We start from the raw sequence: 24,916 nt of genomic DNA, 5'->3' as shown, positions 1-24,916 counted from the left end.
TGCCAGCACTGCTCCTGTCACCATTGCTAGTACCCCTCCCTCCACCAGCGTGCCAGTCCCTTCTGCATTCGGTGCGGGCCCCTCAACCAGCACATCCCCAGGCTTGGCTCCCCAGACTGCCTCTGACGAGGAGGTGAGCCCCATTGTCACCACCCCAACTATCTGTGCTCAGCTGTCCGCGGCTCGCCCTGGCTCTAATGGTGGAAATCAGGCAGCTCCAGCCCCAGCCCAGGCCCCAACCTCTGCTCCAGGCCAGACAGCCTTGGGCAACACCCCACAGGCCCCTGTTGGGGCCTCATTATCCACAACTTCCCCCTTGAGTACCCATGCCAGCACCGGGGCAGGCGTTCCTGCCACCCCAGGTGTAGTCCTCTCCAGTTCAGCCACTTCCAGCTCTGGGGAAGCTTTGGGCAGGAAGACCCGAAAGCGCAAGGGCACTGCCATAGAGACCAGCACTGAGGGCCCCAGCCCTCGCTCTGGCCCAGCCACTCGCAGCTCTGCGGGGCCTTCGTGCAAGAATTTCATGAAGCACAAGGGCCCTACCATAGTGACCAGCACCGAGGGCCCCAGCACTCCCTCTGTCTCAGCTACTCCCAGCTCTGGGGAAGCTTTGGGCAGGAAGACCCGAAAGCACAAGGGCACTGCCATAGAGACCAACACCGAGGGCCCCAGCACTTCCTCTGGCCCAGCCACTCGCAGCTCTGGGGGGCCTTCGTGCAAGAAAATCAAGGAGCACATGGACACTGCCATAGTGACCAGCACCGAAGGCCCCAGCACTCCCTCTGTCTCAGCTACTCCCAGCTCTGGGGAAGCTTTGGGCAGGAAGACCCAAAAGCGCAAGCTCACTGCCATAGAGACCAGCACCGAGGGCCCCAGCACTCCCTCTGGCCCAGCCACTCGCAGCTCTGGGGGGCCTTCGTGCAAGAAAATCAAGAAGCACAGGGACACTGCCATAGTGACCAGCACCGAGGGCCCCAGCACTCCCTCTGTCTCAGCTCCTTCCAGCTCTGGGGAAGCTTTGGGCAGGAAGACCCAAAAGCGCAAGCGCACTGCCATAGAGACCAGCACTGAGGGCCCCAGCACTACCTCTGGCCCAGACACTCTCAGCTCTGGGGGAAATTCGGGCAAGAAAACCAAGAAGCACAAGGGCACTGCCATAGTGACCAGCACCGAGGGCCCCAGCACTCCCTCTGTCTCAACCACTCTCAGCTCTGGAAAAGCTTTGGGCAGGAAGACTCGAAGGTGCAAAGGCACTGCCATCGTGCCCAGCACCAAGGGTCCCAGCACTCCCTCTGTCTCAGCCACTCTCAGCTCTGGAAAAGCTTTGGGCAGGAAGACTCGAAGGTGCAAAGGCACTGCCATCGTGCCCAGCACCAAGGGCCCCAGCACTCCCTCTGTCTCAGCCACTCCCAGCTCTGGGGAATCTTCTTGCAGGAAGACCCGAAAGCGCAAGAGCACTCTCATAGAGACCAGCACCGAGGGCCCCAGCACTCCCTCTGGCCCAGCCACTCGCAGCTCTGGGAGGGCTTTCGGCAAGAAAGCCAAGAAGCACAAGGGCACTGCCATAGTGACCAGCACCGAGGGCCCCAGCACTCCCTCTGGCCCAGCCACTCTCAGCTCTGGGGGGGCTTCTGGCAGGAACACCAGAAAGCGCTCTCACCAGGATGCTGCCATCATGACCAGCATCGAGGGCCCCAGCCCTAAGAAAGCCCTGAAGTCCTGTCCTCAGAGGTGCACCCAAGCAGAGCCAGCTTTCTTCCAGCCCAGGGCCCAGCACCAGGGCCATCTGGGTGGCCTCTAGTGGGGCGTCTGTCGGCCCCCAACCCCAGCAGCAACCCCCTCTGCTGTGGGCACAGCAAGGAACAGCCTTGCTGTTAGGGGCCTGCCATAGCTTGGCCACAAGATGGTTGAGCCATCAACGGAGTTCTGACTGAAGCACTATACCCTTTGTTTGAATCCCAAAGCAGGGCCTGAGGCCTGAGAGGTTCTTGAAGACAATCCTGAAAACTGAGAGGGTCAGGGCTCAGCCTGTTCACTGGCCAGAGAATGGAGAAGAGGGAGTTGGGACTCTGAAACCTGGTATATTCAAGAGGAGGCTTGACATGAAGCGGTGGTCCAGGCAAATAAGAAGGACACTTCCTGGTCTTTCTGGGAAAGGGGTGGCAGTCCCCCCACCCCCGCCCCCAAATCAGGGTTCCACATCTTTTCTCCTCATTCGTGGATCCCTTTGATCATTGTCTTGCTGACTGCCAATGGTCATGGAGCCGCTGGGTGTGTCATGGAGCACAGACATTCGATTCTAATGAGGGGTGAGATCCTTTGGGGGTCAGCTCCCTGCCATCTGGACTCAAACTGGTTCAAGTTGGTCTTTCTGGCTCACCCACCACTGACTACTTCCTGCCTAAGAGACAAACAGCTCTGTTGTGCAGGGTGCCTTGCAGCTGCTGAGAAACACAATTCTGTGACCAATACTGACCCATCGGGTGGCATCACTGTTCAAGTTCAGACAACAGTGGCTCTGGCCCTGCAGTTTGGCGGTTTCAGCAGCACCTGTGGGCTTTGGAGCTGAGCCTCTACCCCAGATGTTTGCTGCAAAGTTGGAGACCTCAGCACTACAGTGGAAACAAGTGGGGTTCCCTGCACCAGTCACTATGAGAGAAGCTAAAGTCTGCATGGCTGCAGTCCTCCTCACCACAACACCCCAAAGGTGAGCAGAGGCCCTGCACTAAGTACGCCCACCTGCTAGGAGGCACTATTGCCCTCTCCCCCATGTCTCATCTTCGAGGCTGTGCCCAAGCAGAGCTTCCTTACTTCCATTCAAGGGCCCAGCACCACTGCCAGGAAGGCCTGCCTTTAGTGGGGTGTTCGTCCTGGCTCCACCCCAGCCGCTCCACCCCTGTGGTGGGCACAGTAAGAAGAGCCTTGCCATTAGGGCCCCCTCATCGACTGTCCAGGGCTTGGTTGGGCAGGAAACCATTGCCCATCAACTGGGTCCTTTTCCTCCAGGTCGGCTTCCACTCCCTTCAGGTCTGATAGGCAAATGCTGGCCTCAAAACAGCTTCCTCCAGAAGCAGCCTGTGACCACCTTCTTCCCGGTTGGGACCATGTTTGGTCTCCTAAACGGGCAGTAGCATTCGAGCCCTGACCTCTGCCACCTGGGAGCAAACTGGGTGCCCAGATACACAACATCCCACTCCTAGCCCTGGCCTGCAGTGTTCCCCAAAGATGGGTGGGATGAGGCTATTGTCCAAACCCTGTGGTCAGAGGCCTCAAGACAATAGACAAGAGGCTCATGGTGCTTCCCTTTGTTATTCCTATGATGCTGTCACAAATCTGTGATTCTGGGCAGCCCTGGCTCTCCCAGATGCCTGTGTGAGTGAACCTCTTACTGAGTGGGATGCTGGGGAGCATGCGCAGGACAGGGCATGAGCATGCCATTGTGTCCCTGCAGCGGCTGTGGAGGGTTGTGTTCTGCATGGACGTTGGCTGGCTTCCTGCTCAGCAACAAGATCGTGGCTCTCTTCATGAAGGTGGGCCAGAGCTTCCCACCTATTGTGGGTCCCAGCCTTAAAGTCCAGGACCTGGAGCAGCTGATGTAGAACATGTGAGTTCAGAGCACAGGGTCCAGGCTGAGGTAATCCCCCGGACAGTCCGTGCTCCTCCCTGTGCTCTGTGAGAGCACGTGCCTCCCAGCCATCTCTGCTCTCTTTTCTGCTCCTCAGACCCGCCAGACTCTTTTCTACCCCAGTGCCTTTGCTCATCCTGCACCTGGTTCTATCCCGCATCTTCCATGACTGGTTCCTTGTTATACTCAGGTCTTCCCCTTGCCAATTGGAAATTGCAACCCTCACCCAATTTCTCTTTCATATCACCTGGTTTTTTCTTCACAACTGTTATCACCATCTTTAATTACTAGTATTCTTGGATATTTTACTTTCATATCTAATGACTGTTGTTTGTCTTCCCTTTTTGACCGAACTCCATGAGGACAGGCAACTGCATCTGTATTATGGACCCAGTGTCTGGGAGAGCCTAGCGTCAGGTAAATGCCCCCAAAACAAGTGTTGAGGAAGTAAGTGCCTTCTGTGAGCCAAGCCCTCTTCTAAATGCAGCGAGACCAGCACTTCATAGAACCAATATGGGCTCCCAATGAAAACTCACATTGAGGCAACCACTAAAGGGGAGAAGTGGCTTCACAAGCTCCTCTTGGTGGCTGATTGTATGTGTTGTGGGAGGCTCATGGCCTGAGTGCTTGTACAGAGGAGCCTCCCGCCAGCGTCACCCCTAGAGTTCTGACTGCATAGACAAACCCCCAACCTGGAGGCTGGTCAGGGACGGAAACGGGTTGCAACTCCAGTTGGTGCAGCTGGCTGCCAGGAGGACCATGTTGTGAAAGATTCTGCAGCTGTGATTTGGCTTCTTGGGAAAGAGTGCATGGATTGATTAGTCACATCTGTACTAGGCAAGGGAAGGCAGAGAGACCTGCCTGCCCTGGGTTGACCACCTCTGTCCTGGGTGCTCACTCCCCTTTACTGGAGGAAAAAGAGCCCTTTCCATGACCTTCATACCCTGCCTGCCTTGGGCTGCTGGCCAGAACTTCATGAAGGGAAGGGCTCTGGATTTGGCCTTTGGTATCTGAATCCTCAGCCCCCTGATCTTCACACCCCTCTGCTAAATTTCCAGGTATTGCTGTTAACTTCTAAAAGGGATGGGTTTCCATAGGCCTTCCATAATACTGGGAGTGCCTTGTTAATGGAGAATTTAGAGATGTCCGTGCCAGGTGGTAAATGAGAGCCATTCATGCATTCATGCAACCCCCATTTAGGAACCTATATACTGAGGCCCTCCTTTATGCCAGGCACTGTGCTAAGCCCTGGAGATACAGACATGAAGAGAAACCGTTCTTGCCCTGGGGTGGACTCTCAGGGAGTATTATATTTTGAAACAATCACTTAATTGCTTAGTCCATGTCCCTAAGGTGACAGTGTGGAGGGGAAGACAGAAAAGTGAGCAGGATGTTACACTGCAGAGTCTGAGGGGGCACAGAGGAGGGGCCCCTCCACCACCTCTGGCTGGGGCTTCCTGCAGGAGCGGGTGTCCTTGCTGAGACCGAAAAAGTGAGAAGGGGTGAGCCCTGGAAGGGGGTGGGGAGGAAAAGCAGGAATGAGCAGCAGCTCAAGGAAAGTCCTGAGATGAGAGACCAGCGGCCACAGGGATCTGCAGATTTCTCTGTGTGACTAAATCGTGGGTCAGCAAGGTGAGTGATAAGGGGGTGGATGGAGTGGTGATCAGGAGAAGGGTCATAAACGCCGTCCCTGTCATGTTCAACTTGCTTCTCAAGGTTATTTAGGAGTCTATAATCCAAGACTCTTCTTGAACAGCATTTATTCCCAACACACAGAGAGAGACAGACAGACAGACAGACAGATATTGAGAGAGGGGGTGATAGAATGGTATGAGTATGAGATGAGTTTTGGCTTACCCATCAACAATATATAAAATTGTGCTTTACCACATCTTCACGCTCACTGGTATTATTGTGTGTGTTTTATTTTAATTCTTATGCATTTTCCAGGAGCAATCAAGCTTGTTTTCATTGCTATTTCTTCATTTCCTACAGAAGCTGAACTTTTTCCTCTTTGCATATTGGTCCCTTTGGATTTTCCTTTTTGTGACTATCTTTTCTCCTCCTTTACTGGTCTCAAAGGCAAAACCAGATCCAGGCCTCCCAGAGAATGTAGGCTCCCATTCAGTCTGTCTGGTTCTAGATCCTCTATCTTTCACCTGAGGCTGTAGGATGGCTAGAGCCACACCAGCTGCGTGTAGTCCCTGTCAGCATTCACCTGCTGTGTGTCCTCCAGTAAGTCACTTACCCTCTCTGAGCCTGAGTTCCCTCAAGTGGTCAGAACAAGGTCCTTTGCAACTCTGAAATTCTGTTACTCTCTAGATTGTATGAGGTTTGCCAAGACTTAGAAAGCAGTAAAGAACTCAAACAAATCTCAAAAACATTTAGCACAGACACTGTAGTACTGATGGCTTCACCTATTATTTTATAGAGTCAGTAGCCAGAGATGTTTCTGAGTGAGTGTGTCAAGCCATATTGTCTCCGTTAGTTACCTGGTCAGGAAGGTCTCTTCATACAGCCTTTTGGGACAACCACAGCTGAAAAGCATTTTATCCCCTCAATAATAGTAGGTGAGGAGGTACCATCTGTGCCTGTGAATGACTTTGTCTGAAATGGAAGTTGCGGTAGAAGCAGACAGAACCAGCCAGGCCCCAAGAGCCTTCTGATCATTATTCCTGTCACCTCATCAAGGCTTTTGTGTCAGCTATGTATTCAGGAGTCCTTGCCCAGAACCCTGCTCAACTAAGTGCCTTACATCTGTTGTCTGCCTCCTTTCAGCCATTCTATGAGAAATATTATGATCCTCTGTTTACAGATGGGGCAGCTGAGGCTTACAGTGGTAGCCAGGTGACAAGAGGGTCTTGAAACCAGTCTGTCTGCTTTTAACCACCAGGCCATTGGGGACTGTGTGCCCTCTGCTGGTCACTATCCCAGCTTGCACGTGTTTCCTCTTGCTAGTGTATACTGGGAAAGGAAGCTCTCCTGATGGATCCTGGGGATGGCCTCATGCTTGTGTCTTTGTGAAGTAAGTGGTCTTGTGCTCTGAGCTCCATCTGAAATTCTCTTCTTCTTGGCTCCTGGGGCACCTTCTCTCTCACATACCTCCATTCTCCACCACCCAAAAGTACCTGTTCCCTGTCTCTTGCACCCAGGGTCATGTGTTGGCCTCTCCTTGGCAGGGCCCTGGGGCATCCTAGCTGGCTGGAGGGGAGGGGCAGGGAAATGGGTGGCCCATATGGTGGTAGATGGGAGGGTGGACTTTCCAGGGCTAAGTATCGCCAGCCTCCATCTGCTCTGCAGTGGGCCCTGTGCAGTGGAATACACCACAATGAAGAAAGAGGATCACTCCTGGACTGATCTCTCTGCTGATGACCAGCGGGCACTGAATCCACGGTTTGTACCTGCCCCAGGACTCACTCACCAAGCATTCAGGCCTCTGTGTGAGTGGGGTGGCCAGTGGGACCTGTGGGGTAGTTCGACTTTGTTCCTCCCTTGAAGTTGGGGAATGGAATGGAGTGGGGCCTTGAAGGTGACACCAGGCCTCATTCTCTACCTCTCCTCACACTGTCAGTTCCAGAAGAGGCATTGCAGTGGCAGCATGGGTGTCCACGCATCCCTCTCTGCCCACGACTATGTGGAGTCCCTGCACCACAACTTCTGGGCTACCCTGCTGTATGGTAAGAATGACATTCTCATTCAGCTGGTGAGAGTTCATCGTGGGCCCAGATCTCCCATTGGGATCTGGCTCCATCTCATAGAGAAATTGTCTTTCAATCCATGCTGCTCAATCTTTCATCCATCCATCCACCTACTCACTCATCTATTCACTCATATGCAAATATTTCCACAATCAACTTACTCATCCGTATGCCAGTATTTCCTTCCATCCACTCGTTCATCCACATGCCAATGTTTCCTTCTGTGGAAGTCATCTGTCAATAGCTGCAGCCAGCCAGCCAGGCACTTCTCTTCCTGTTTCTACTATATCCACCTGTTCCTGCATTTCCCACCATTCCTTCACCCATGTTTCTGTAGTTATATCCATTCACCCATCCTTCCATCCATTTGTCCTTTGATTTTCCAGTCCATCTGTCCACCCACCTTTTAAGCCAGCCATCAATCCATTCATCAAAGCCAGAGGCCCCTGTTTGTTGGTTCAACTTAAGCCCAAGATTGTGTGAGATGGAAATTTTGATGATTTCCAAGCAACTTCCCCCTTCCCAGCTCAAATCATCAGGGACTCCATGTGTCAGCATCACCTTTTTCTCTGTGAGCAAACACATTGTGGGCACCTCCATATTTACTTGCAACAGAATCTGCACTTTCAAGGTCACTGCCAATGCTGGGACATCCCCAGTCCTGGGTTCCGAACCCCCATCTCTCCTTGTTACCTGTTACTTGCACCTGAGGCTCAGAGAAGAGAAATGGCTAGGGGTCAGCAATGTGGGTGTTAGCATGTGAAAAAGAGGAGCCCAGACTTTCCAGTATCTCTTGGGGACAATGAAGGTAAGGGGTATGGACCCTGTTTGAAGCGGCTCAGGACCTCTTCTCTCTTTTTCCCAACACTCCCTCTTGCACAACCAGGGGAGTAACTTCCCATTTGGGTTTGCTAATGTTCGAGAGGAGATAATCCCCAAAGACGTGGCTATTTGGGTTCCGGAGTCACGCTCAAATCTCAGCCCCACCATATGGAGCAGCTGCAACCCCCATACATTGCTGATGGGAAAACTGCTTTCTGATTACATACTACCACCATCTGACACAGCAGTTCCACCCTACAAAGCTGTTAAAAAATAGAAAACGAAAACCAAAAAATGTTGCTCTTGCTCCTTCATCTGAGTTGAGTGACTTTGGAAAATGAACTTTACCTCTTTGAGCTGCAGGTTGTTCATCTACTAAGTGCGATGTGGCAATGGAACCTTTGAAAAGGCATGTGGGAAGAGTCAGGGGGAACATGGCTGCAAAGCCCTTAGCAGGAAGCCTGGCACCTGGAAATACCTCTCTGACATGGGGACTCTTAGTGTTGATTTACACGGATCCAAAGGGACTGTGGGTGGCTACAGTGCTCTTTCTTGATGGTGTTTGTTGTAGTTAATAAGTTGCTTTGTTTACAAACTTCCCAGGGCCTAGCGTTTATCTGAACATGAACATTGCCTGAGCATCTTGCAGAAGTGAACAAACCCAGCCCCTCTCCAGGCATTCAGTGCCCCTCTGGGTGGCAGAAGAGAAAACAGGCAATTGCAACCCTGTGTGGCGGGCACGGAGTTGGAGCAAAGGGAAGGGCCTGCCCAAGACTTGGCTTGGGAAAGGTCTCAGCAGAGGCAATGACTCCAAAATTGCTTGTGGACTTGATTGTCCTCCAAGGACATTCACTCCATGGACTCTGATGAGACCAGTACAGGAAGCCTTAAGAGAGCTTATGTTCCAACGTACTCATTTCCCAGCTGGAGAAACTGAGGCTCAGAGAGGAGGAGGGACTGGTTCAATGTAGGTGTCAGAAGTAGGATTTGAATGTTGTCTGACGTTGAAGCCTGTGTTGGTTTGGGTCTTCCAGGAAGCAGACAACAAGCCAGGATGAGATATGCAGGAGGAACGTGAGGACCAGGAGGAGGCAGAGGGAGCCCCTAGACCAGCTAGGCTGAGCAGGAGGAGTCTCAGACAGTGCAGTTCTAAGACTCTTTGGTCAGATCAATTGCAAGTGCCCAGGCTAAAAGGGACCATTCCAGGAGACCCCTGTCCCACAGGAAGAGGCTGGCACTAGCACCCCTGTGTGCTCAGTCCTGGCACAATCATGGTGGTGCATACAGCGGGGTGGCCTCAGAAGCTGGTGTTCAACTCTTCTCGCCACAGCTAGCCCCCATGAAGGAGACCTGATCAGTGGTGCCATCAAGACCCCGTTCCCGTTGGTTGACGTTCTCATTATGTTCTGAGGGCAAAAGCAATCTATTTCAAGACAGCAATAGGCTTTGAGCTGAAAATGGCAATCGTAAGTAAATAATCACAGGGGCCATTAATCAGGTACTTTTTAAATGTACCGGGTTATGTTCAGCCTTTGAAATATGCTATTCCATTTCATCTTCACAGCAACCCTATGCAGTGGGTATTATTACCATCCCCAATCTCATGGGAGGAAATGGGGCTCATAGAATCCTTCAAGGGACTTTTGAAGTCAAGGCCCTTGAGCGCTTATTCGAACTCCTGCCCCTGGATGGTGGCCTGAAATTTGGGTTAGTTAGTTAAGACTCAGATACCAGTGACAGAAAACCAAACTCAAGCTGACATAAGCATTTGTGCACATGAACTGCAAACATGCTGGGGCAGTGGTGTCAGGCATGGCTGGATCAAATGAGGAAGACCTGAACACTTGCTATCCTCGCCTGGCTCTGCTTCCGTGACTGTTGACTGTTCCCAGGCAGGCATTTTCTTGCCATGCCCCACTCATTTCCAGACTTCTAGCATCCTTACCACTGCTCTCCTAGCATCGTTCGCAGTATTTCTAACATCAATGCAATAATGGAATTTTATTGGTTTATAGGGCCATCCCTGCTGTATAGTGCCATCACTGAACCAGTCTCTGTGGCTAGAACTGTGGAATGTGCTTATTTGCCAGGCCTGAGTCAGGTGGCCATTCCTGGACTACTGGGGTACAGGTTGGTGTGTGTTCAGCCTCAGACGCATGGAGTGGGGGCAACAAGGGATTATAAAATTGGACGCTTGTCCCAAGTAAGGGACATAGAGTCTGGAAAGACTGTGATACAAAGGTTGAAACAGGTGGGGTTGGTGAGAAGGTTGTAGGAGCCCCTGGGTGTGTGTTCCTCTGGCCTGCTGGGTCCTTTCCCACAATGGGATAGGCAGAGATCCTGCAGGTCTAACCTTCCCTCCCCTTCCAGCATCTACTGTGACTATGCCATGTCCATCTGCCTGGATGTGATTGTTTACCTGCACTGCCACAAACAATGTAAGGATTGTGGGGGTAGCACAGGGCTGGGATGTTCCTCCTTGATCCCCTGCCTGTCTCCATTCCCTTATTACCTGTGCAAATTCAAACAAGTGACTTCCTCTCTCTAAGCCTTAGTGTTGCCATCTGCACAATGGGGACCATAACAGCACCTATTCATCAGGTTATTGTGAGGATCAAATGACATATGTTAATGGCTCAACATCTAACCCCTGGTGTTAGATGCCGCTACTTTCTGGAAGTTCATTATGTGCCAAGCATGGTTCTAAATATTTACATCTTTTTAAATTTAATTTTAGATAGGCAGAGAGGAATAGGTGGTTGGGAGCGAGCGAGCGAGAGAGAGAGAGAGAGAGACCAACTGAGCTACCCAGCCAGAGTCTACATGTCTTTTCTTTCATCATCATGATGACCCAGTGATAGGGGCACTGTCAATCCCAGTTTAGAGGTGAGGAAGCAGCTTGACACAAAGACACACAACCTGTAATCTCCAGAACCTGGACTGGAACCCAGGTCTTAGTCATTTCCAAGTCAGTGCTCTGCAAATCTGAGATTAATCATTAGAGTTCTCCTTTAAAGCTCAAAGAAGGTCTATTCACAAGCAGAGAGCCATCCTGTGGCCCACTAAGGTACATCACATTAAGCTTATTTAATGAAATAGACCTGAGTTCAGAGCTAGGCCCTGCAACTAATCTGGATAAGGTACATAGCGTCATCTAGTCCCTGCAACTAACCTGGATAAGGTACATAACATCACCGAACCTCAGTTTGATCTTTTGAAAAATAGACTTGTCTTATGTTTGAGTACTACAATTAGATGGTGCCTTTAATGCGCCATGCTTATATACAGCAAGTGCTCAACACATGCTAGTGACAGTGAACTACTGCCTTGAGAAGGGGCAGGTCTAAAAGCCTCCATGCAAAGAGAGATCAGCTTGATTTGTAGAGGGTGCTTGAGGGCCATGGGGGTGTTTCGGTGCATTCTTTTGCTTTAATGGGTGACGGAAGGAAGACCCATCACATCCTTTTTGCTCATGTCCTACAGTTTCCAGTCAACAACCATGACAGGTGGGATGAGAGGGACCAGGAGAGGTAAAACCTGCCCCTTACCAGGAGAGGTAAAATCTGACCTTCTGCCCTGACCTTTCCTAGACTTTGGGAGCAGGTCCACGGGTCTGGCTCGGCATGCCTGGGGGGATGTGTTGTCCGGGAGGGTCCCCATCACCATGCTTTAGAATGACTTCCTGCTGGGTCTTTTGTGGCCGGGTCACAGTGGCAGTGGACAGCAGTGGGACAGTGGTGCTGGTCAGCCAGGAAGGGATCCAGAGGCCACCCTTGCACTTCTCCAGGGGAAGGCACCTCCTGCAGTTCCTCTCCTCTCAGGAGGACAGGCTGCTCCCTCTAGGGCTGCTGGACCCACCATTCTGGTGTCAGAGGGCGAAGGTGAGTAATTGAGGGAGTCCAGGAGGGTTAGGGTGGTGTCAGCCATGGGGAGGGGTCATTCTTGCCAATAGGCCCTTATGTGGCTCTGTGAGCTCAGGCACACCCCATCGAGATCCTCAGGCTGTGCAGATTGGGGAACAGGTGGGTACCAGGGAGCCTCCATTGAGACATATTCTTTCAGGTCAAAGTAGGTCCCAAATTGCACACGTGAAGAATTGTACCCTTCTTCAGATGAGGAAGAAGACCAGGCTGCGGATGACCTGTCCAGGTTCATCTACCCCAGCCTGCAGCCCCAATTTGGTAAGCTGTCCTGTTGGTGCACCTGAGCCCCAAAATGACCCAACTGTTTGGAACTAAAGACAAGAGGTCTGGATTCTGGGGCCAGCAGGGGCACCTGGAACCTGAAGTTTGTATCTCAGTGGTCTCCGTCTTTCTTCTAATGAGAAACAACCACTCTTTTCTGGGCTAATAAGTAACCACTGTCTCCTTGGCTGGCCTGCAGCTGGCATGGGCTAGTGGCAGTGGCATGGGCTCTGGAATCCTGATTGAACTTGGCCAAGTCCCTTTACACCTTGGTGTCTCGCTCTCATTATCTGTAAAGCAGAGATGTTGATAGCACCCATTTAATAGAGCTTTTGTGAGGATTAGATGAGATAAGGTACTTGGCCCAGAGAGAACACTCAAATGTTAGCTGCTATCATGCTGTTATTAGACTTCAAGATATTGTTGTAAGGATTGAATGAGATAATGAAGTGCTCAATATAAAGCCCATAGAATACGGCCTTGCACCAGGTGGAAACTCAGTCAGCTGTCATCAAAGCAGCAGAGGGGAAGGAAGTGCTTGGCACTAGCACAAGATATGATAATATGTTCAGTGGTTTGCCTGCTGACTGCCCTGAGACAGATGCTAGTGAATGGAGGCTGTTGCTGTTAAGATCATCATTACCCTAGTCTATTGTTAGGATTAAGTGGATTAATATTTGAAAAGTTCTTGCAAGGAAGCCTGGCATTTTTTAGGCGCTGTATAAACGCCTGTGAAACAGATCAGTAATAAGTTACAGGTTCATTCTGTTAACCTCATTTTATTTCACCCTCTGTGGCCCCATTGATACCATCAGAGGGATAATTGCTCTGCGCCTCCCTCTGCTAAAGTGACCTCGGCTGGGCAGAGAGAGGCTCTTTTCAAAGTAGATGTCCTTCCTGGCAAGGTTGAGCTAACCATGCCCAGCCGCGTAGCGCTCCATCTCTCATCCATCGCTGAGTTGGACCACTGTGTGGGGAAGGCTAAGTGGTGAGGCCTTACGTGGCTGGGGTTAGTGTGTTTTCACCAATATAGTCCTTCATGGCCGGTTGTGAGACAAGTCTCATATTCCTGTGTCATTAAGAGTCTTAGAGTGTCCTGAAGTGGTCATGACCATGTCCATTCCTTCCCTGGATTAGAGTCTGGGGCCACCCAGCCTGTCCATGGCATACAGCCCCACCAGAGAGCTGATTCATTAGTGAGGACAAGAGATAAGATGTGAGATCAAGAGATAAGATGAGACAAGATGCCCCCTGCCCCCTTCCCAGACAGCTCTCACCACAGGGGCTCATCCCCCCACATATTACTTGTAGGCTCTTGCTGGAAGCCAGGCTGTGTGCGGACATCCCTTATTTGTGGGATGTCAATGTTAGCCTCTTGGGGTCCAGCATGTACCAGTGGGACACTCGCTGACCGTGTCTACATCCCCTCCTCTGTGCACAACACTCCAGTGCCAGCTCCCAGATTCAGGGTCTCTTGCCTGAGGGACTTATCTGGCCTCTAGGATCTCTCTGCCCATTGATGGGACACAAAAGAAGTGTGAGGGAATCAATCAGTGCTCCCTGGAGCAGCCCTTACCAGAGACTGGCAGGAGGTGGGGTACAAGTGCCCTGCTCCCTCACCCTCAGTTGGGAAATCACTGAAATGTGTGATCTGCTCGTCTCCCAGGAGATCCAGCCCCCGGTGCCCATCGTGGTAACAGGAGTGATAACTAACCCTTTACTGTCTGCCTCCCCTTCCTGTCTCACTTCAGCTCTCCCCTCCCCGTGCTCCTTGGGAACACCTCCCAGATAAACTCCATGCACTGGAATCCTTGTCTGCCTTGGAGGCAACCCCAGCTAAGCCTGTTTATTGATTACAGGGCTTCTCAGACGCAACAGCTCATTGTGACAGAGGCTGTCCTGTCCATTATAAGATATTGAGCAGCATCCCTGGTCTCCACCTACTAGATGCCAGGCAGCAAACCCGCCAAATTGTGGCAACTAGTAGTGTCTCTAGATATCAGCAAACATCCTCTGGAGGAAGAACTGTCCCAGGCTGAGAACCGCTGGTTCAGAGAAAAGCTCACATCACTGCATTCAGCTCTGCTGCTGCCATGGGGCCAAGCGACCTGTCCTCTCCAGGCTCACTTCCTCGTCAGTAGAATGAGGTTCACAGCACCCCACCCAGGATCATGCTCTGAGGACTCAGTGTGAAGATAACTAAGCATCTGATGTGACCTATGACAAGTGCTCAATGTGCAATAGTAGGTATCGTGTATTGAGTGCCACTGTGTGTCACGCCCACTTCTATGCTCTCTGTGTCCTAATTCATTTAATCCTCACCACAGCTATTCCAGACCGGTACCACTGCCGTCCCCATCCGCATTGTTCAGAGGAGGAAACTAAGGCCCAGGAAGGTTCAGAAACTGGTCCAGGGTTGCACAGCTGATCCTTGGCATGGTTGGGGTTTAAACCCAGTTAGTCTGGCTCCAGGGAATGTACCTCTTACCACCACACCATGCAGATTATTTGGTGAGGAAGGGCATTCTGGTTTTACTCCCTTCATCCTGAAGGTCACATTCAGCCTACTTGGAAATGATAATCACATCCTTGGTTCATTTTTCTCAGGGGCTGGAGTCACACAGGGTTAACCGCAAACAATCTTTGGCTTATGCTTTTCATCTGTGAGAGGTATGAAGTCTTTTTAGGAGAAGAGCCTACATCAGAAATCAGCAAACTCCTGTCAGCCAAATTTGACCCACTGCCTGTTTTTGTCAATCAAGTTTTATTGGAACATGGCCACACCCAGTCATTGACATCTTGTCTCTGGCTGCTTTCAGGCCTCAAGCAGAGAGGAGTAGTTTTGACAGCAACTGTATGGCCCACAAAGCGAAAAATATTTACTCTCTGGCTATTTACCGAAAAAGTTTGCAGGGGCCTGTGGGAGGGAAGATGTAGCCCTACAGGGTACTAAACCCCCTTTCAGTGTCTTCTTACCCCCGTCTCCACCACCTCATTCTTTGCCTGCTTCTCATGCACAGAGGAGGCAAAGCAAGTTCTACAACATCAGAAGATTCACAGTCAGAGAAGGGCGTTTTTAGACTGCCCTGTGTCTGGGACTGCCCTGTGTCTGGGGCTGCCCTGTGTCTGGAACTGCCCTGTGTCTGGTGTGGCAGGTGCAACTATGTGTGGGTACCGAGCACTTTAAATGCGTCTGGTCCAAAGTGAGATGGCGCTGGAAGTGTCCAGTACATGCTGCATAATAAAGACTTAGTACCAAAAAATAAAACAAGCCATCAAGCATTTTAATTGATTATATATTAAAATGATAACATTATGGATTGATTGGTTTAAAGAGAATTTATTGTTGAGTTTGGTTTCACCTGTTTCTTTTCACCATTTTCACGTGTCTGTTGGACATTTCTAAGTCATGCCTGCGGTTCATTGTATTCCGATTGGACAGCGCTGGCTTAGTGCAGGGTTTCTCTAAGTTGTGTCATCACACTGTGCCTCAGTTTTCTCTTCTGCAAAATGGGTAAAATGCATCCCTTGCAGGGTCACTAAAGATGATAAGGCACTCAGTCCTCTGCCTTATCATATTGAGTGCCACTGTGTGCCACGCCCACTTCTATGCTGTGTGGGGAGGGTGGGGAAAGTTTCAAGACTCAAGGAATTGGTTCTTCCGGTCATTTCAGTGTTCTGCCCACCTCAGAGCAGCCATTTCACTAGTTCTTCTGTTTTGTGTCTCAGTTTGTTCCTGATCCCTGGGGCAGCACGTTCCAGGTCTCCATTAACCCGGCCTGGAGGGTGGTTCCTGGGGCAGTGAGTGTGTGCTGGTGGTGACCAGGGGCAGTGAGTGTGTGCAAACCAGATGGGACACCACGCTCCCAGCAGCAGGCCAGACACACACAGCAGCCCTCAGTAATGTCTGGACACCCTCACCCCTGGGGCTGAGTGCGGCTACCTCTGCTTTGTTCTCATTTGAGTCTTGGTCTCAGCGGAGATGGAGGCGGAAAACAAATCAATACCTTTATGCTCTTCAGCCTCCACCCTGCAGGACTTAGCTTTGAGTGTTGTGGGTTTAGTAGAGAAGGGATCCTCTGGTGATGTCTGCAAAGTGGGAGGGGCTGGAGGCAAAGGCATGCTTGAGACAACTATGTGCAACTGATCAACCCTTCCCTGAGATTGGCTAAGCTCTGCAGCCATTTTTTTTCTAGAGCATTTACAGGAGTTTGCTGGTCTTTCTTGGCCAGCTTCTTGGTGAGTCTGTGTGGGGAGGAGGAGTGTAACACTTTTGGTGGCCTCATAAATCTCATTCTAAAGGCAGCTTCCTACTCTGCCATTGGACGGGGCAGACCTTGTCAGCTATTGAGCTCCGATGGCAAGTGGGATTGAGTACACAACTCATCCTTGAAGAGGCATGGCACAAGGAGCAAATATGTTCCCCTCTTCAATCCTAGAGCAAGGCTTATCAAACTATGGTCTGCAGGCCAACTCCAGCATCATCCTGCAGGGCCCATGATCTGGGAATGGTTTTTAAATTTGTAAGTAACTGAAAAAAATTAAAAAAGAACATTTTGTGACAGGTGAAAATGATATGACACTCCCCTTTCAGTTCCCATAAAGTTTTATTGGTACACACCCATGCTCTTCTGTTTACATGTTGTTTATGGCTCTGTTTGCACTATGACAGCAGAGTGGAGTGGTTACAATAGCTCACAAATCCAAAGAGCTCACAAAACCAAAACCATTTTCTGTCTGACCCTTTACAGAAAATATTTGCTGAGCCTTCTCCTAGAGAAAATAATGTTTTGCTCCCATCTGGAACTGCCAAAAGGCCGGAAGTTAGCTATGGAAATAGCGATACACCTGTTATTGTGTGTGTCCTGCAGCACTGCAGAGGCTGCGGTTTTCATGGAGCTGAGAAAGACAGCTTTAGGGAAACTGTAAGTGCTGAGCCCCAGGAGCAGTTGGTCAGGAGTCACCAGTGTCCAGGAGTTAGGTAAGTCGTGCATTCTTGGTTTTCAAATGTTGCTGCTGAAAAAAACTTATTTTGAAATGTAGAGTCCAGGGCTGTATCACAAGGAGGTTTGAATTCACTAGGTCAGGGGTGGGACACAGGCTTCTGGCTTTCTAATAAGCCTCCCTAGTGATTCCAGAATGTGGCCAAATAGTTTGAGACCCTTTTGGTGGCTCAGGACCATGGACAGCGCAGGTGCCATCATCACTGGGGAACTCCACTGGGTCCCTGGCCTTGTGTGTCCTGCCTCATCAGATGAGTCAGGCTCCCTCTGTCTTACCACCAGACACTATCTCACCCAGAGAATCAATCTCTGGGGACTTGAGACCATGAGCCTCCCCAAGAAGCTCCCAGGAAGCTTCCTTTCCTTCATGTCAGCCTCCTGTGAGGACAGCAGAGTGGCAATGTGGTGAGGCTTGGCTCCTTGGTCTGGGATTCGGCCTGTCTCTTGGCTCTGATCTTTCTCTCTTAGTTCTCTTCTCTCTTCATGCTCATCAGCTCAGTCTATTTCCTAGGGGCTCCGTATATTGGTGGTGGCTTTTATTGGATCAGGTGGGCTCAAGGACTTGAGTCAGACAGTGATTGGGGCCGCTGCTTCCTACTGTGAGATTCAGGGGCTTTTCCTATCTCTGTGCTGACCTGGTGGTGAGTGGCTTGCTATGGAGTGTGGTTTCTGTGAGCCACATAGCATCTTCCTCTGCCTCTTGTACCCACCACTTGCCTAGGACCTGATGGATGTCTTTGTGATCAAGCTGCCATCCCTATGTCACCTCAGTCCCAGCAAATTCACTTGCTCATCTTGTCTACAGAGAAGCTCAACCAATGGCTTTAAACATGAGAGGTATGAGGGGCTTGAGCTGTGGAGAGAGGGGATGGAAGATTTACCACAGATTTGGAGATACCCATTCCTTGCCTTGCTCTGACCTCAGAGCTCTGGAATTAGCCATGTCTACATTAAATCTTACCCCTGTGAAGTCCTAGTTGTCGCAGCTTCCTTACATGTATCAGCCAGGATAAACAAGGCAGGTCACTGTAACAAACAGTCCTAAAATCTCAGTAGCTAATACAACAAAGGATTATTTCTTATGCATGTTGTGTGTCTATTATGGGTCACCTAGGGACTCTGCTTTCTCCACATTAAAGGGCCCCACAGATGGAATCACCACCGTCTTTAATATTGCCAATCACAGTGATAGAGGAAAAGGCAGCTTGGAGGGACTCACACTAACAATTAAATATTCCACCTGTTATTTCCACTCACAATTCATTGCCACAAACACAAGGGGCCAAGAAGTGCAGTCCCCCCATGCTCCTTGAAGGAAGATAGCAGAAATATTACTTAATGATAACCACACATGCTTCTGTTTGCTCCACCACCACATGGGACACTAATGCTTACTGTTTATAGTTCTTGTAACAACAAATCAAATGGTGCTTTAATGTGTCTAGCATATGGTACCTTTATCTATATATATAAAACCCTAATACACAAATAGACCGAATGGCGGAACAACCGAATAACCGGTCGCTATGATGTGCACTGACCACCACGGGTCTCATGTGGAACATTGATGTTTCAATGTTGGGCATCGGCATCAGGTGGCAGAGCGCGGAACATGCTGGGCATCGGCCATGGTGAGATGGTGGAGCAGGTGAGCAGGGGCGCCAGACCAAGGCGGGGCTCTAGTCGCTCTTTTTAGGGTGAGCCTCTGGTGGTTACTGAAAATTCTTTGATCGCCCACGGTCCTGCCAGTGCTTGCACCTGCTGCTGGCACTGTCCCCACTCACACCCATTTCTGGTGCCAGAGCCGCTGCTCGGACCCATTGCTGGCGCCCAGCCTTGGCCCCGATTGCTCGGTGCTGTAAATGGGTGCAATCAGCGGCTGCCTGCTGTGGTCACCCCTCAGGGCTTCTCCACCTCCCCCTGCTCCTGAAGGGCGATTGGGGCAGCAGCCACCGCTCACACCCACTGCCAGCACCTGGCGCTCATCCAGATCACTCAGCACCATTGGCCAGTGCAAGTGATGGCTGCCACCCTGATAGCCCCTCAGGGCTTGTCCACCTCCCCCTGCTCCTGAACAGTGATGGGGAGGGGACAGCAGCCACTGCTCACACCTGGGTGCTGACCCCAATTGCTCTGTGCTGTCAGCAGGTGTGAATGTGGCCGGCCTTGTCAGCTCCTGGGAACAGCAGCTGGCAGCAGCAGGAGCAGAGCTGCAGGCAGACAAATGCCCAGGGGTCGTGGTGGGAGGGGCCGGGTGGGTGTGCAGAGGATGGGCTGAGACCAGCCCCTGTGCCCACTGCAGCCTCGTGGCCCACATTTCCTTTCACAGTGCACGAATTTGAAGGAACTGTTCTTGCAAAGAAGAGAAGAGAGCAATATCTGCATGATGTTCAAACCTAATACCCCTCCTACCTCGTGGCCCTGGGCCCCTAGTTTTGTAATATTAAAACTCTTTCCTTGCACTTAGGGCTTTGGTCTTTTTGAGGGTACTGAGGCCATTCATGAGAATGGTCTTGTTTTCTGCTAACCTGACCTATCTGTCAGAATATAATCCTATTTTCTTTGTTAGGCTTCTGTTCCAATGGATGGTCCAATCTTCAGCCAAAGCATCATCAAGTGTGGGGGCTGGATTGAAATTTTTGAAGTCTTTTAAGCCCTGTGGACCAGAAACATTAGAACCCGAGGCGATTATCACTCCTTCATCCCAGACCCACTGAAGCAGAGTCTGCATTTAACAAGATCCCAAGACCATGTGTATGCTTTTAAGACTGAGAAGCACTGATACTAGTGGAGAGTCCCACATTTTAATGGGCGTCATTAAAGTAGCAAAACCTACTGCTTCCTGGACTACTTCCTATAGGTCCTGAATGGGTAGGTTTGTGTGGGGCCTAGGCTGCCACATACTGGAGAAATTCATGGGCTGGTGGTCCGGGGACGACTGAAGAATGATGTTCAAACCTACTACCCCGCTCATGCTATCTGCTTACATACCTCTAGTGACAGGGAGCTCACCCCCTTGCAGATAGCTAAATACATTATGAGGCAGCTGTCACTGATGTAATCTGAGCAAGGTGGAGCCTCACCAACCTGAGGGTACAAAGAGGGTGACATTAAAGTTTAATGCCTCCATGACTTCAGCCATGCCTCCTCCTCAGTCTCCATGGATTTTCCTGGATGTCCCCTGTATGTCCTGCAGATAAATATGCAGATATTGCTCTATTCTCTGCTTTTCAAGAACACTTCCTTCAGCAGTTCTTGTTTATTCCAGCAATGCTGTGGCCTTATTCTTCTTCCTCTTTCAGCAAAAAGCCCAGAAGATTCCCATGGGAGAAGTATCTCTGAAGCATAACCTGTACTTTGTAATCAGCCGGACCCTGAATCCCAGCTTGGCTCAGTTTGGTGGCAGCTGGGTCTCTTCAGAAGTCCGAACTCTTTTGGAAAGTGTCAGAAACCTAGTTCGAACTGGTTCAAGTTAAAAGATTTCTCGGGTTTTCTTATTGTAATACACATTCGCTGGAAGGAAAATATTTATATTTTTTAAAAGTTTCATAGTCAAATAGTTTGGGAAACACAATTAAACAGTTTTCTGTAACCTGCAGTTTTTCCTAAAACCTTGACTGTGTGATATGCTTGTCAAACTCAGGAAATTGACGGCATGTGTGAGGCAAATGAATTATTCCCTCAATTGTATTTGCCCACAGAAACCATTGTTGGAAAAGGACCTACCATGACTTGTAGAAGGTGGAATTCACTTTGAGAAACACGAATTTAACTGCTGCAAAGAGCAAGCCTTTGAAGGAGATGGATGAACCTAGTGATCTGGGCAGCTGGGCACCTTTACATCCAGGCCCTGGGGAGGCCATTCTGGTGAGCATCTGGGTCAGGCTGGCTCCTGCACATTGGGGGATGGCTCTGATTTCTGTGTATTGTTCTGGGATCATCAGGTGACTTGGTGAGAAAAACAAACTGGTCCCCAAATCTGGACAAACTGGGAGGTTTAATTTTTTTATTTTTTTATTTATTTTTATTTTTTGGCCAAAATAAAATAGTTGTTTCTCTAATTTACACAGGGGAATAACTACTTACTGTAAAATTTCAAAAAATGAAGAATGCAGTTGTATAGAATAAAAAAATATTTTTCATTTTTATCTTTATCTTTTGGCTCTATAAACTGATTTTATTCAATACTATTGCAAAGGGGAAGGAGGTTTAAAATCAATCTTAGCCGAATTCTGAATACAGTAAAGATAGCTGTTGATTTATGGCCAAGGCACAGAGTGAGGGGGCCAATGGATGAAAAGTTACTAATACAAGATCCCAAGGGTAGAGGGATCTTGTAAAAGACAGGCCAAAGGTTTATACATCAAAGGTTGGTGATAAGGAATTTGATGAGATATCAAAGTAGAGATTTTCCCTCAACTTGCAGTAAGATTCTTGCCACCTTTGGGCAAACAAATGGAGGACAGCAGCAAAGAATAAGGCCTTGTCAAAAACAGGACTCAGAGGAGCCTGTCTAAAGTTTGACTCTCAAGGAGAGAGGCTTTTACAATTCAAACTTTGAAAATATCATCTCTCTTTCTGCTTTTATGATTCTCTCTTTGTCTTTAACCATTGGCATTTTAATTATTATGTGTCTAGTGTGGGCCTCTTTGGGTTCCTCTTGTTTGGGACTCTCTGTGCTTCATGGATTTGTAAGTCTATTTCTTTCACCAGGTAGGGGACATTTTCTGTTATTATTTCTTCAATTAGGTTATCAATATCTTGGTCTCTCACTTCTCCTTCTGGCACCCCCATAGTGTGAATGTTGGTATGTTTGAAGTTATCCCAAAGGCTCTCCTTATACCATCTTCATATTTTGGGATTATTTTTCAGTTTTGCTCTTCTGATTCAGTGTTTTTTGCTTCCTCAAATGCCAAATCATTGGTTTGAAACTTGGAATCCTCTACTCTACTGTTGAATTCCTGTAAATTATTCTTTATTTCAGTTAGTTGAATGGACGACTAGATTAGTTGAACAAGGTTAGTTGAATGTTCAACAAATGCTTAATTTCTGACTGGTCCTTTTTATTGTTTTTGAAATTCTCACTAAGATACTTGAAGCCTAACTCAGTCCCTTGAAGCTCCCATTAAGTCTCTTGAAGCTCTCATTAATATACTTGAGCAACCTTATAATCACAGTTTTGTATTCTGTATCCAGAAGTTTGCTTGCTTCTATTTCTTTCATTTGTGATGTGTGTTTGTTTGTCTCTGTATTTTGGCTACTTCCCTGTGTTTGTTGCTGTGTATTAGGTTGAGTTGCTATGTCTCCTGGCAGAGTGGTCTTCTGTAGTAGGTGTCCTTTAGGGCCCAGTAGCTCAGCCTTTCCAGTCACCTGAGCTGGGCACTCTAGTTCAACACCTGTGTGGGCTGTGTGCACAGTCTTGTTCTAGTTGAGCCTTGATTGCTGTTAGCATCACTGGGAGGAATTGACCAGGCCCATTGGCTAGGAGGACTTGCCACTAAGCTGGAAGAGTTGCTATGCAGGAAATACCCCTATGGAGCAGAACTTGCTTCAGTTGGGCTTTGGTGTGCACTGAGTCTTTCCCTTGAGTGTGTCCCTGGTGAGTGTGTAGAGTTGTAATCTGGTATGGTCTAAAGCTATCCACTGGGTCCACTGGCTCTAGGGTCTTCTGGTGGAGATGAAGGTGTGCACAGTCTGCCATTGAATGCCTGGGACCACGTGCCAGGAGCTACAGAAAGATCTGCAGATGGCTGCTACTTGTATTGGGCTTAGAAGGACCCAGGTGAGGCCCAACTGTGAAACAAGGCATGCTGGTCTTAGAGCCAGGTCTTGGGGTTTTTATTGATAGGCTTAGGGCACACTGATGCCAGCTGCTGCCAATTTGGGAGATTCAGACAAAGTCTGAAGCCTGAGCCAGGACAAGCCATTCATATGGAAAAGCCCCTGGGAACAGCTTGGGTGGGGCTGCAAATTAGAAGGGGCAGGGTCTCAGGGAATCACCAAGGCGGAGCAAAAAGTGTGGGCCACACTGATGGACTCTAATATAGGGCTGCCAGTGAACTCTGCGAAGGGGAGGTCCTAGGACAGGAACAATGATTGTCTGGCAGAAATTTGCCACCAAATTCCTGCTCTGTTGCCAAGCAATTCAGTTCCTTCCTGTATGTCCCTGGTTCTGCCTGAGCTGTTCCCCCAACACTGAAGCTCAGAGGAGGCTAAACTTTGGAAATTCATGCACTGTTCCATTAAGAGGAACTGAGTGGGACTCCAGCAGCCTCCGTGTCACTCAGCCACAATCCCCGCTGGTTTTTAAAGCCCAAAGTTACAAGGTCTTCTCTTCCCAGCTCTGGAACCCTTGGCTGAGGGGCCGGTGGGGGGCTGGTACCATTGCTTGACATTAGGCCTCTGCAACAGACATATCCCTCCTGATTTAAAAAGATGCCACACGTGGGTGTCAGAGCAGCCTGTTCCGCAACCTCTCCCCTCCATCAGTCTTGATGCACTTTCTTCTTTACTTCTCTAATTGAAGGACTTCCATTGAGGCAGATTCCAGGCAGTTCTGAACGATGGTTGTTCTATATTTTAGTTGTAATTTTGATGTGGTTGTGGGAGGTAGCGAGTATTGGGGTTTACCTATGCTGCCATCTTGGTTCTCCTGTAACTCTTTTTTTTTTAATGAAGGATTATATTTAAAGTGACCAACTACCTATAAATCAAGGATATCTTTCATATCTCTTGTGAAATACTGAGATGTAGAACTAAAGCCCCACATGTATGGGTGGACCATAATTTTTCAATCTTTCCTTAAAGATAGACTTCTGGCCTCTAATTTTTTGAAATGTATTTTTTTAAATTGATGCATAATCACTCAGAAAGAGTTTTTTAAATTGATTTGTTGATATGAAGAAGGGAGAGTGAGAGCAAGGGGATTCTTGTATGTGCCTGACTGTGGGAATGCACCGAAACCTTGGTGTATCAGGTCGATGCTCTAACCAATTGTGCTACCTGGCAAGGGCTTGCCTCTTGCTTTAAAAAAAAATTCTTTCTAACAATGCTGTAGTTGACACCTTTATAAGCACATTCCTTTTATGCACTAGTGCTTTTATTTTAAGGGTAGATTTATAGAAATAAAATTGATTCATGTGCATTTAAAATTCAAGTAGATATGCCAGCTTACTTTCTCAAAAGGCAATGGGGTTCGTAATCCCAGCAGTCCATAAGAGTGTACATTTCCTGAGGAGTTTAAACGATGTATAGACTTCTGGGCTCCACTCCTGCTTTACTGATTTAGCCTCTCTGGAGTTGGACCTCAAGAATTTATATCTATTGAAAGTTCCTGAAATGCTTCTAGTGATACCCCAATTTGGGAGGCACCAGTTCAAGGACAAATTTGTTGAAGCAATATTACCAAAACATGAATATTTTTCACCTAACATGTTTCACATAACAGCTTTCACAACCTGTTTGCCCATGTCTTCACCATTCTTGGTTGCATTGTTTCATTAGGATAGACCACGCTGCAGTAATAAATAGTTCCCACTATTTCAATTGGTTGACACCACAGGGGTATATTTTTTGCTCACTTAA

General features: G+C 49.1%; 3 long non-coding RNA genes across 3 annotated transcripts; all 3 read left to right on the top strand.

Annotated features, from left to right (window-relative positions):
- The first annotated feature begins 1,963 nt into the window (after positions 1-1,963).
- On the top strand, positions 1,964-6,530 carry LOC129151240 (uncharacterized). Its single transcript, XR_008557971.1, has 4 exons — positions 1,964-2,707; positions 3,452-3,604; positions 3,993-4,042; positions 6,519-6,530. It is a non-coding gene; the product is annotated as an uncharacterized LOC129151240 (long non-coding RNA).
- A 401-nt stretch (positions 6,531-6,931) lies between these two features.
- Positions 6,932-11,939, top strand: LOC129151239 (uncharacterized). The gene is made up of 6 exons (XR_008557970.1): positions 6,932-7,018; positions 7,197-7,302; positions 9,476-9,611; positions 10,161-10,275; positions 10,516-10,583; positions 11,629-11,939. It is a non-coding gene; the product is annotated as an uncharacterized LOC129151239 (long non-coding RNA).
- A 2,431-nt stretch (positions 11,940-14,370) lies between these two features.
- On the top strand, positions 14,371-21,090 carry LOC129151215 (uncharacterized). The gene is made up of 6 exons (XR_008557954.1): positions 14,371-14,572; positions 17,081-17,310; positions 18,054-18,169; positions 19,902-20,203; positions 20,635-20,820; positions 21,034-21,090. It is a non-coding gene; the product is annotated as an uncharacterized LOC129151215 (long non-coding RNA).
- The last annotated feature ends 3,826 nt before the right edge of the window (positions 21,091-24,916 follow it).

This window comes from Eptesicus fuscus, chromosome 13 (assembly GCF_027574615.1).
Source record: "Eptesicus fuscus isolate TK198812 chromosome 13, DD_ASM_mEF_20220401, whole genome shotgun sequence".
NCBI lineage: Eukaryota > Metazoa > Chordata > Mammalia > Chiroptera > Vespertilionidae > Eptesicus > Eptesicus fuscus.
Note: the sequence above shows the minus strand (reverse complement) of the source record. Positions and strands in the feature narration are given on the sequence as shown.